General features: G+C 39.5%; 1 long non-coding RNA gene across 1 annotated transcript in view; it reads right to left on the reverse strand.

Moving 5' to 3' along the window:
* Positions 1-967: 967 nt before the first annotated feature.
* The window catches only part of LOC144066771 (uncharacterized), a 13,342-nt gene continuing 5,581 nt past the window's right edge, over positions 968-8,728 (reverse strand). Inside the window, exons 2-3 of the long non-coding RNA XR_013297723.1 lie at positions 4,757-5,000; positions 968-1,017 (exon numbers count right to left, since the gene is read on the reverse strand). This is a non-coding gene — a long non-coding RNA (uncharacterized LOC144066771). The remainder of the gene's footprint in view (positions 1,018-4,756; positions 5,001-8,728) is intronic.

An 8,728-nucleotide genomic window follows, 5' to 3' on the forward strand; every position in this document is an offset into this window, starting at 1 on the left:
TAAAAAAACAACCATTTATGTAGTAAGGAGCCCGTGAGCCAGGAGTAGTGCTCGTAGTTAGCAAACTGGAAGTGGCGGACATACCCTTTTCTCGGCTGTAACAGGCTTGCTAGCTCCGGAGTTCACCGCCCTTTCTTAATGATGTCCATTTTTTCTGGAAAAATCCATCTGGGAAATGGCTTTGTGAGCAAATCTGCAACCAAATCCATTTGTTTTCCTCCACCGGCCATTGTGGGTAGAGTTTGCGATCTCTGGCTGGTCCGCCTACTCTATCACTAGCCAATCATAGTTGGTGAAAGCGATGTAGTTTCCCTACGACTGCGAGAAGGCAATGACATATCCCTATGCCTGCGAAAAGGCCTTGGTGTCACCAAATCAAATTCTGATTGGTTAAAGCAACATTCTTATTGATGCTTGTTTAATGCAGCAAAGCCTGCAGAACTGATGGTGAAGGCCTTGAGGCAGATTTCTGACCCTGGCAACAAATAATGGCTGAAATGTGATTGGTTAAATGCTTCAATATGAATCACACATCTGGAAGCAGTGCTACCAGGGGAAAAGCAATGAAAGGAAGCTAACAGACAATTTGGAATTATTTAATAACTATTGATGGACAAAATATAATATATGATTCAGATATTTCTTAGGCCAGCAGAGAAGGCCTTGAAGGCCCTGACGGCACACCACTGTCTAAATTATATTCCCCAAAATCATGATTAAAACATAGCAAAACATTAACAAAGTCATAGTAAAAATGACATGTGTTTGCCGTTTTTTATCTTTTCTAGATGAGCCTTTAATTTAAACAGACAGTGTTCAGACTCAAATGACACGCATCAATAAGAATAATTAATTAATGTCTTTGGAAACACACTGCCACGCTGCCTCTCTTAAAAAAATCAAAGGTTTTCCCCCCTACTAACTGTCGTTTCCGACACTTTTTTTGCGGGGGGTGTTGGTGAGGGTCTTTAAATCCATTCTTGTAGTTTGAGGGGGCGAATATACAGCAGATAGACACTTGAGACATGAAAGAGGATGATGATGATCATTATCACTGATAGTGGAAACGCGCATTGGAATGTGTATTGAGGCAGAAGGCTTTAAAAAAATCTAATAATAATAAATGTAACCATAACTGTTCTCGAAAAGAAACACGTATCATAATCCATCAGAAATAAATCCCCTCCACAATTGGAACTTTTCATGTCAATAAGACGATTTCCCAGCAAACAAGGCGCTCATAAATTAAAATTCCATGAAGCAATATAGAAAAGTATGTTAAAAAAAACAGGGGAGGGATGAGAAGCATCTGTTTTCCTCTTAGCCGATTACTTCAATCATATCTTTTTATTTGAATACTGTTCCGAGTCTTAATGCAATGATGTTATTATTCCGACATCTAAGTTTTTCTGTGTGTAATATGTTTTAATCTTCTTTTTTTGGAGAGCAGCAGATAGCGATCATTGTCTGGGATGGATGATAACATCTATAATTTTCCTTTTTCCTAGTGTAAAAAAAAAAATGTCCTCAATCCGTGTGTGTGTGTGTGTGTGTGTGTGTGTGTGTGTGTTTGTCATGCAACCCGGATTACGGGGTTATTAATTACAGCGTCTTGCTAGTGCCACTCGACTAGAATTGTAATCACATATAGCAGTCGGTCGATGGCACAAAGAGAGAGAGAGAGAGAAGGGGGAGAAAAGGGGGGACGAGAGAGAAAAGAGAGCGAGAGAGGGGGCCGGGGGGTTGATTTAATGGGTGCGCTGGTTCCCAGCAAGGAGTTTAGAGGCTTTGCTGAACTGCGGCTGTCCGCTCAGGAGCGCTCCGAGGCCGGTTGGACACGCGCGTCTCACCCACTCATGGGGCTCCGTGGAAGGACGAACCCAGGCACGACGTCACCCAGCCGTCCCTCCCGCACACGTACGCACGCAGTGATTTATGTCGCCAATCAAACGAAGCACGCACTAACTTAACACTTTCACACCCATCCGGGAAACTGGCGAGGCCATAAAAGCATTAGGACGACATAACAACACGCGACACCCCCAATACACACATCGCAAATACGACACACACACACACACACACACACACACACACACACACACACACACACACACACGCACGCACACATGCGCATATTTTTAGAATGGGATCATATGATGAAAGTAGTATTAAGGCTACCTGAAAATAAATTGATACTAAATGACAGTGATATTCTCTAATATATCTTTGGAAATAGGAATGATTTTATTTTTTTTAGCTTTGGGGTTATTTTAAATTTTAGGTAAATATAGCAGAATGTATCAATGGAATAGGGAACATGAAAAAGAATCATTTTATTATATATATTCAGAGCTGTTGTAAGAACCATGTTTTAATATCGCAAGAAAAATAAGGAAATTCAAACGGAGAAAGTTGTTTTTTGGCAAAAAAAAGATTTTTTTTTCCTAAATGTTGTGTTATGGTCAGAAAATACAAGGCAAAAAATAACTTAAACGTTCTCCAACATTTTAACCAAAGTTATTTTTTAACGTTTTCTGAACATTTGCATAAAAGGAAAACCTATATATTGCAGGACAAACACACAACCTTATATCAAATGAGAAAGGCTATCTTCAAAGGAGGATATTGGGTTAAAATGTCAGAATAAAGTCTGTCTTAAATGCATTTTTTTGTAATACCATGAAAATAACTGAAAAAAATAGGCACATTGCAGTATGGAATTTTATGCTATAAAAGTTTTGATGATTGTTGTGGTCAAGTTATACTTTAACTACAAAAAGATGGAATATTACGAGAAAAAAAATACTATGTATATACTTTTATCTGTATAATATAACAATGTAATTTATATTTTTAATGTAGGCCACATCATGGAATGCCACATTTCATCTCAAGTAGAACTATAACTATATTCTCTAATAGTGTAATCTAAAAAGTCCATATGAAGGATTTCAAAAGGGGTGTCCCATTAGGCCCAAATAAAGCCCCAATGAATCCTACAGTGTTCAAAGCACATTGGAGCTTAAGCCAATAAAAGAATTAGTCATAAATTAATTATTCTCGGCGACGGAAGCGAATGTGCGCTGAAAACACATTTAAAGTTATTTTGTCTTTACTTTCGGGATAAATTAAGGCGGGTTGAAATTGTGTTTTTTAATTAACATTGCGCCAACCAATCATGCATATTAAACTGCCAACTTTGATTTGCATTCATGGCAGAGCTAAGACTTAATATACAAGTTAAAACGCCCTGCAAAAGATTGAATCGTGAAGTTTCTAAACATAAAATGTAAAAAATATGTTATATTTGGAATTACCCTTTGTGTGGGATGCAAAAAAACAAATATACTTTTAGCCTGAGACTCATTTTGTATGGAAGATCCACAAATCATTACCATAGCACAACTGAAAGTGTTATTGTTTTGTTTGTTTCCTCTCTGTCCCGCGTCGCTTTCCCTGTATCGCCGGCACGATGCATCGATTTTACGGTAAAGTCACTTTGTAAAGGCGGCGAGTGAGTCTGCGGGCCCCGCTATCACTGTATTACACGGCTACGGCCCACATAACAAGATGAACATTGATTCGGCATTACGGATGATCGATAATGAAATAAGTAACTTCGGAGGGTGGGATGGGGGCAAATTAAAATGCATGCTGCCTAGATGCTGCCAAGCTGAGAAGTGACAGCAGGAGGGGGAGTAGGTGGGAGACAAGCCTAGTTTCTTTTCATTCCGACGAGTGTAATTAGAATGTCTGCTCTCAGGTTGGCAATAACGATGAGAGAGTGATTAAGCTATTGTTATCATCAACACCTTTATTAAAGGTACAGAGTATTTCTATGTAGGACCGCATGAATATTCTTAAGAGTCATACAGCAGTTGAAAAAAATCTAATTTAAAAAGGCAGCTATCAATGTAACATTTAGGTTTTTGTTTGATAACTATAGCCTAAAAAGAACAGGCTTTTTAGTGGTCATAGAGGGGGGGGGGAAACATAAGTCGCACCTGAGTATTAGTCACAGGCTAAATTATGAAAAAAGTGTGATTTATAGTCCGGACAATACGGTAGTCTTAATAACAGTTAATGAAAAATGGTAGAAGTTGAAATGCGAAACAAAAGGTCTATTTTCATGTAAAGGGAAGATCTACACTCGGCTCTTCATCAACTAATTAGCAGTCATTTTGACTGTAAATGAGGCTGCTTAGACTTAACCAAAGAAAATAATTTGATTTTATACTAAGTGATTTATACAATGATTCTAAGAGTTTGATTCAAGGTGTTTACATATATTTGACTGAAACACCGCTCGTGTGCCACCTTATTTTGATGAAAATCTTTAAAGTAGACTCCTGTTAACTATTATTATTTTCCTGAAACAAGGGCTTGACTTTGTTTTGAAAAACAATATTTTGTCAAAAGAAAAAAAGGCCAAATTTTCCGAGCAGAAAGTTTTTTTCCCATCTTTCAAGAAACACAAAACATGTTAGTTATGGCGTGATTCCCACACGTTTCATTTGTCTGAAATCCTACTTGATTCTCACATTAAAAAGCACTCTGGTATGTTGTTTAACAAAAGCATTGTGGATCGTATTACTACGATCCAGATCCGTTTTTTGATTAGCATATTTCTCTATGAGTCATTCAAAGAATTGTACTTTGTGAACCAGTTTGGCCAGAAAAAAGGAAGTCAACAACAATTAGATGCAATTAGATTAGGCGATCATCCATGAAAAGTACAACTGGAATATCTCACCTGATTCCTGTTTTTGTCGATCATGGTATGGTAGTTATGTAAAAATGGAAATACCAACACAACGGTTGTCCCAGTGCCAAGACAAAGGTTGCGTTCCCAGCTACTTTGGCCTAACAAGCCATCAGACAATCCGTCTTTTCAGCTGTCGCTGCTGCTGGTTGGAGTCTAGTTAGAAGGGGGCAGCTGTACCAACATGGTGAAGTATAACCTCCTTATCTTCTGCCACAGAGCTTGCAGGGGGGTACTAGATGCTGTCGCAAAGGAAAACAGTCTTGAATGTCCTGTATCAGTCAGTCAGTGATGAGTCAAACTTTAAATCATACAGGACAAATAGTGACATCTGGAAAAAGAAACTTGATGACCACAGATTTGAGGGCTAATGCTATCTGGATGGGTTAGTGGATTTTACGTATGGCAGGGAGCCACAAATTGTGTTATGTTGGGAAGATGTCGATGGTTAAAAGTTTGAAAAAGCTGCAATAATAATGTTTCTGACTTTTGACATTGTGCAGATGAATGGGGTCTGCCAACAGTCAAGATCTAAAAAGGGGAGCGTGGCTTGGTAAGTTTGTGGAAAACTGTCATATATTACACGTGTACGCATTATCTCAAGGTCCTTGGCCAATAAATTCCATATGAATCATTTAGTTGTGCTTCATAGTTAGTGATGAGATCATTTCTGGAGCTGTTTGAAAGTCAAGAACCTGGCTGTGAAAGTTTCCTGATCCCGTTTTCATGTGGTCGGACTCACTGGAGTTTTCTAATCAGCTCCATTGAGTAGCCCAGCATGCCTTGAGGCTGAGGTCAGCGGCAACTTTTATTAACACTTGTAGTCAAGCAGGGGAGCTTTGATAAAGACTGACCTGACATATGATGGCATTGACAAGCACTAAAACCTAAAGATACAGACCTTTTGATGACAGGTATTCATTAAAACAACTATTTTCATTCATCGTGTGAGCATGCCTCCTACCTCTGGCTAAATCGAAGTTTCAAAACCTAATCCAAAAATACAAAAAAATGTGCCTATATTTTATGGTACTCGGACGTTTCGTCGAAAGACGTTTGGTCCCCGGATGTTTGGTGGACCGGACGTTTGGTAGAACGGACGTTTGGTAGAACGGACATTTGGTAGAACGGACGTTTGGTAGAACGGACGTTTGGTAGAACGGACGTTTGGTAGAACGGACGTTTGGTAGAACGGACGTTTGGTAGAACGGACGTTTGGTAGAACGGACGTTTGGTAGAACGGACGTTTGGTCGCCGGGTTGTTACTGTTGAAACCAGCTCTCAAAATTATAATCATGAGAGAGAGAGTGAGTTTAATATCTAAATATCTAATATCAAAATATCATCAGTAAACTCTGTCATAATTTGACAGCGAGCGAACCCGGCGACCAAACGTCCCTTCTGCCAAACGTCCGTTCTACCAAACGTCCGTTTTACCAAACGTCCAGTCGACCAAACGTCCGGTCGACCAAACGTCCGGGGACCAAACGTCTTTCGACGAAACGTCCGGTCACGATATTTTATATTTTGACTGTTTAAACGTTGTGTGATTACACCTCTTTCGTGCCTACGGTCTGAAAAGTCTAGTAGAGCTAGCTATGTTGTCACTTTGTAGTTCAATCAGTCAAATATTTTCCAATTTTAGGCTGGGGTGGTCACAAGATCTTCCAATGTAGGCGAACAATCCACAACAAACAAGGCTTTTTGTCTCGTTTACGCTTTATATAAGCGCAAGCGCTCAGACTTGCGCAAACACATGTGCTTACAAAAGTGTGCATATGTGTGTATGTTGTACAACAAGCACTAGAGCACGACTGGACCCAGCTGTCAGGTCACTGCTGTCACAGCCAATAATGATTACACTCTCCCTACTCCTCAATCCCTGCTTCATTACCGCCAAACGCACTGGAGATCCGCCTCCTTTAGGAGAACAATGCATCCATGAGTGGGCCTCATGATCACCCCACGCCCACGCTTATCAACCCTCGGAGGGGCCCAGGCAGAACTCATTTCGCTGTGTGGATATCTGTTCATCTTTCGGTATCTGTCTGTTTGATTTTTTTTTTGTTTAACCGTCGAGAACCACTCATCTGACATTTTCTCTCTAAACCCTGAGATGATTCCAGGGCCCTTCTGGTGATGCCAGATTATACACAAATCAATACGTATCACCGTTATCCAATGACAAGTTGACAATTATGTATGTCATATTGAAGCCTTTGGCAAGTCATGAAAGAAATTCACGGACTGAAAAAAAGTTAATATAACAAAATTTAAAAACACACAAAAAGGTCAATATTGGGACATTAGTGCTATCCAGTTTCGAAATAGGCAGTGTGCAACGAACGCGGCAATGTGATTGCTAGCATTAGCAAAACTGAAAGTGCTGACTTAACGGCAATTAATGAAGCAGAGAGGCTTTCCATAGACGAGAATAATAGTCCTTGCCGTGAAGAATGTTTATGTGGCATTACAAAACCACATCTTTACGCAATACTTCTCTACTCGTTTTGGTGGGAACGTGGAGAGTTTGCCTTCTAGAAGCTACCCTTCTCCCAAAAACACTTCGGGATATTATTAATGTTGCGCAAGGTGAAGATCTACCGCCATTTTTGAAGTGTATCAAAGCTCGGGAGACTTTAAGAACGCAAAATTGTCAAGACTTTATATCTGCCATCACTTGAACTAAACTGAATATGTCCGCCCTATAGCACAATCTTTTGCCGTCAGCCCCTATCCATTTAGAAATGGTTTCTAACAGCTGGAATAGAACATGTTTACCTGAAATGTAAGTAATACAGTGTTTTCATCATCACTGGCAATACTTATTAATACCACACAGATCGAAAGGTTCAAAAACTGGACTAAAAAGCTTGCCGCTGCATTGCCGATCAACTGTAAACACCCAATGGTTGCTTTGTGCCTTCTCTAAACCGAGCATTAGCTGACTTAAAGGGTGAGCACATAGCTCATCAACAGCTTTTTCCTGGTATTGGATAGCCATTAGAGCATATATTAAAAAGGCCTCATAGCCTGTCAGCCATGCCGGCCTTCGCCTAATGAAATGAGCGCCCCCAGAGTAGAGGTGGATTAGGAACACCAGGCAGGGAAGTATATATTCATGCATATATATACATGTACACACACACGCATGATTATGTATTGGAAAAGTGTCTGCATGATATTCCCTAGGTCCCTTTAAGGCTCTCCGGAGCACCAAAGCATTCGAGGAAGACGGAAGACGGAAAAAAAATCACTAATGCGCTTAGCATCAAACAATAAATCTTACAGTTATTTGCCACCATGTTTAATTAAATATTTGGAAAAAGAAAACAAACGTGATTGATTCGCCGGCCGCATTGATCCGCCATCGAGCGAGCTCCGTTTTGTTGGTCCTGCTGGGTTAATGCTAAATGGTGAGGTTGAGCTACTGGAATAAACACTTAGCAACCACTCGAGCGGAAACAAACATGAGCTACGGCATACATAGTTATGAAATGTAATGTTTCCAATCCTCATGGCAGATAGCAATGGCCAATATGCTAATAGATAGGAAAAGAAGAACGAGGAAAGATGCTTCTATCAATAATCCTATTAGAGAAATGTGTGGATTATAAATCTCCTCATTAAGATAAAAGCACATTCATTAACTCGCCCGCCTCTTATCATCAACTTGTTTCGAGTCACTCACCAGTGTTGTTCCTACTATAAGAAAATACATTAAAATAGATAAGCCACTTGTTATTATTTATACACCACATTCAGCATATGAGCAACAGTAATTTGTCCTTTACCGCTTTGATTAACAATCTTGGTGAGGATTTCATGCAATGTTTATTCTTGCGGTGTCCAACTATCAGCTACTACGAATGTTTTGACCTTAAAAATTAGGATTAAAACATCACTAATAAAAACTATTACTACTTACAATTAAGTGTTTTTTTAATGTTTATATAATTTATC

This window comes from Stigmatopora argus, chromosome 2 (assembly GCF_051989625.1).
Source record: "Stigmatopora argus isolate UIUO_Sarg chromosome 2, RoL_Sarg_1.0, whole genome shotgun sequence".
Classification (NCBI taxonomy): Eukaryota; Metazoa; Chordata; class Actinopteri; order Syngnathiformes; family Syngnathidae; genus Stigmatopora; species Stigmatopora argus.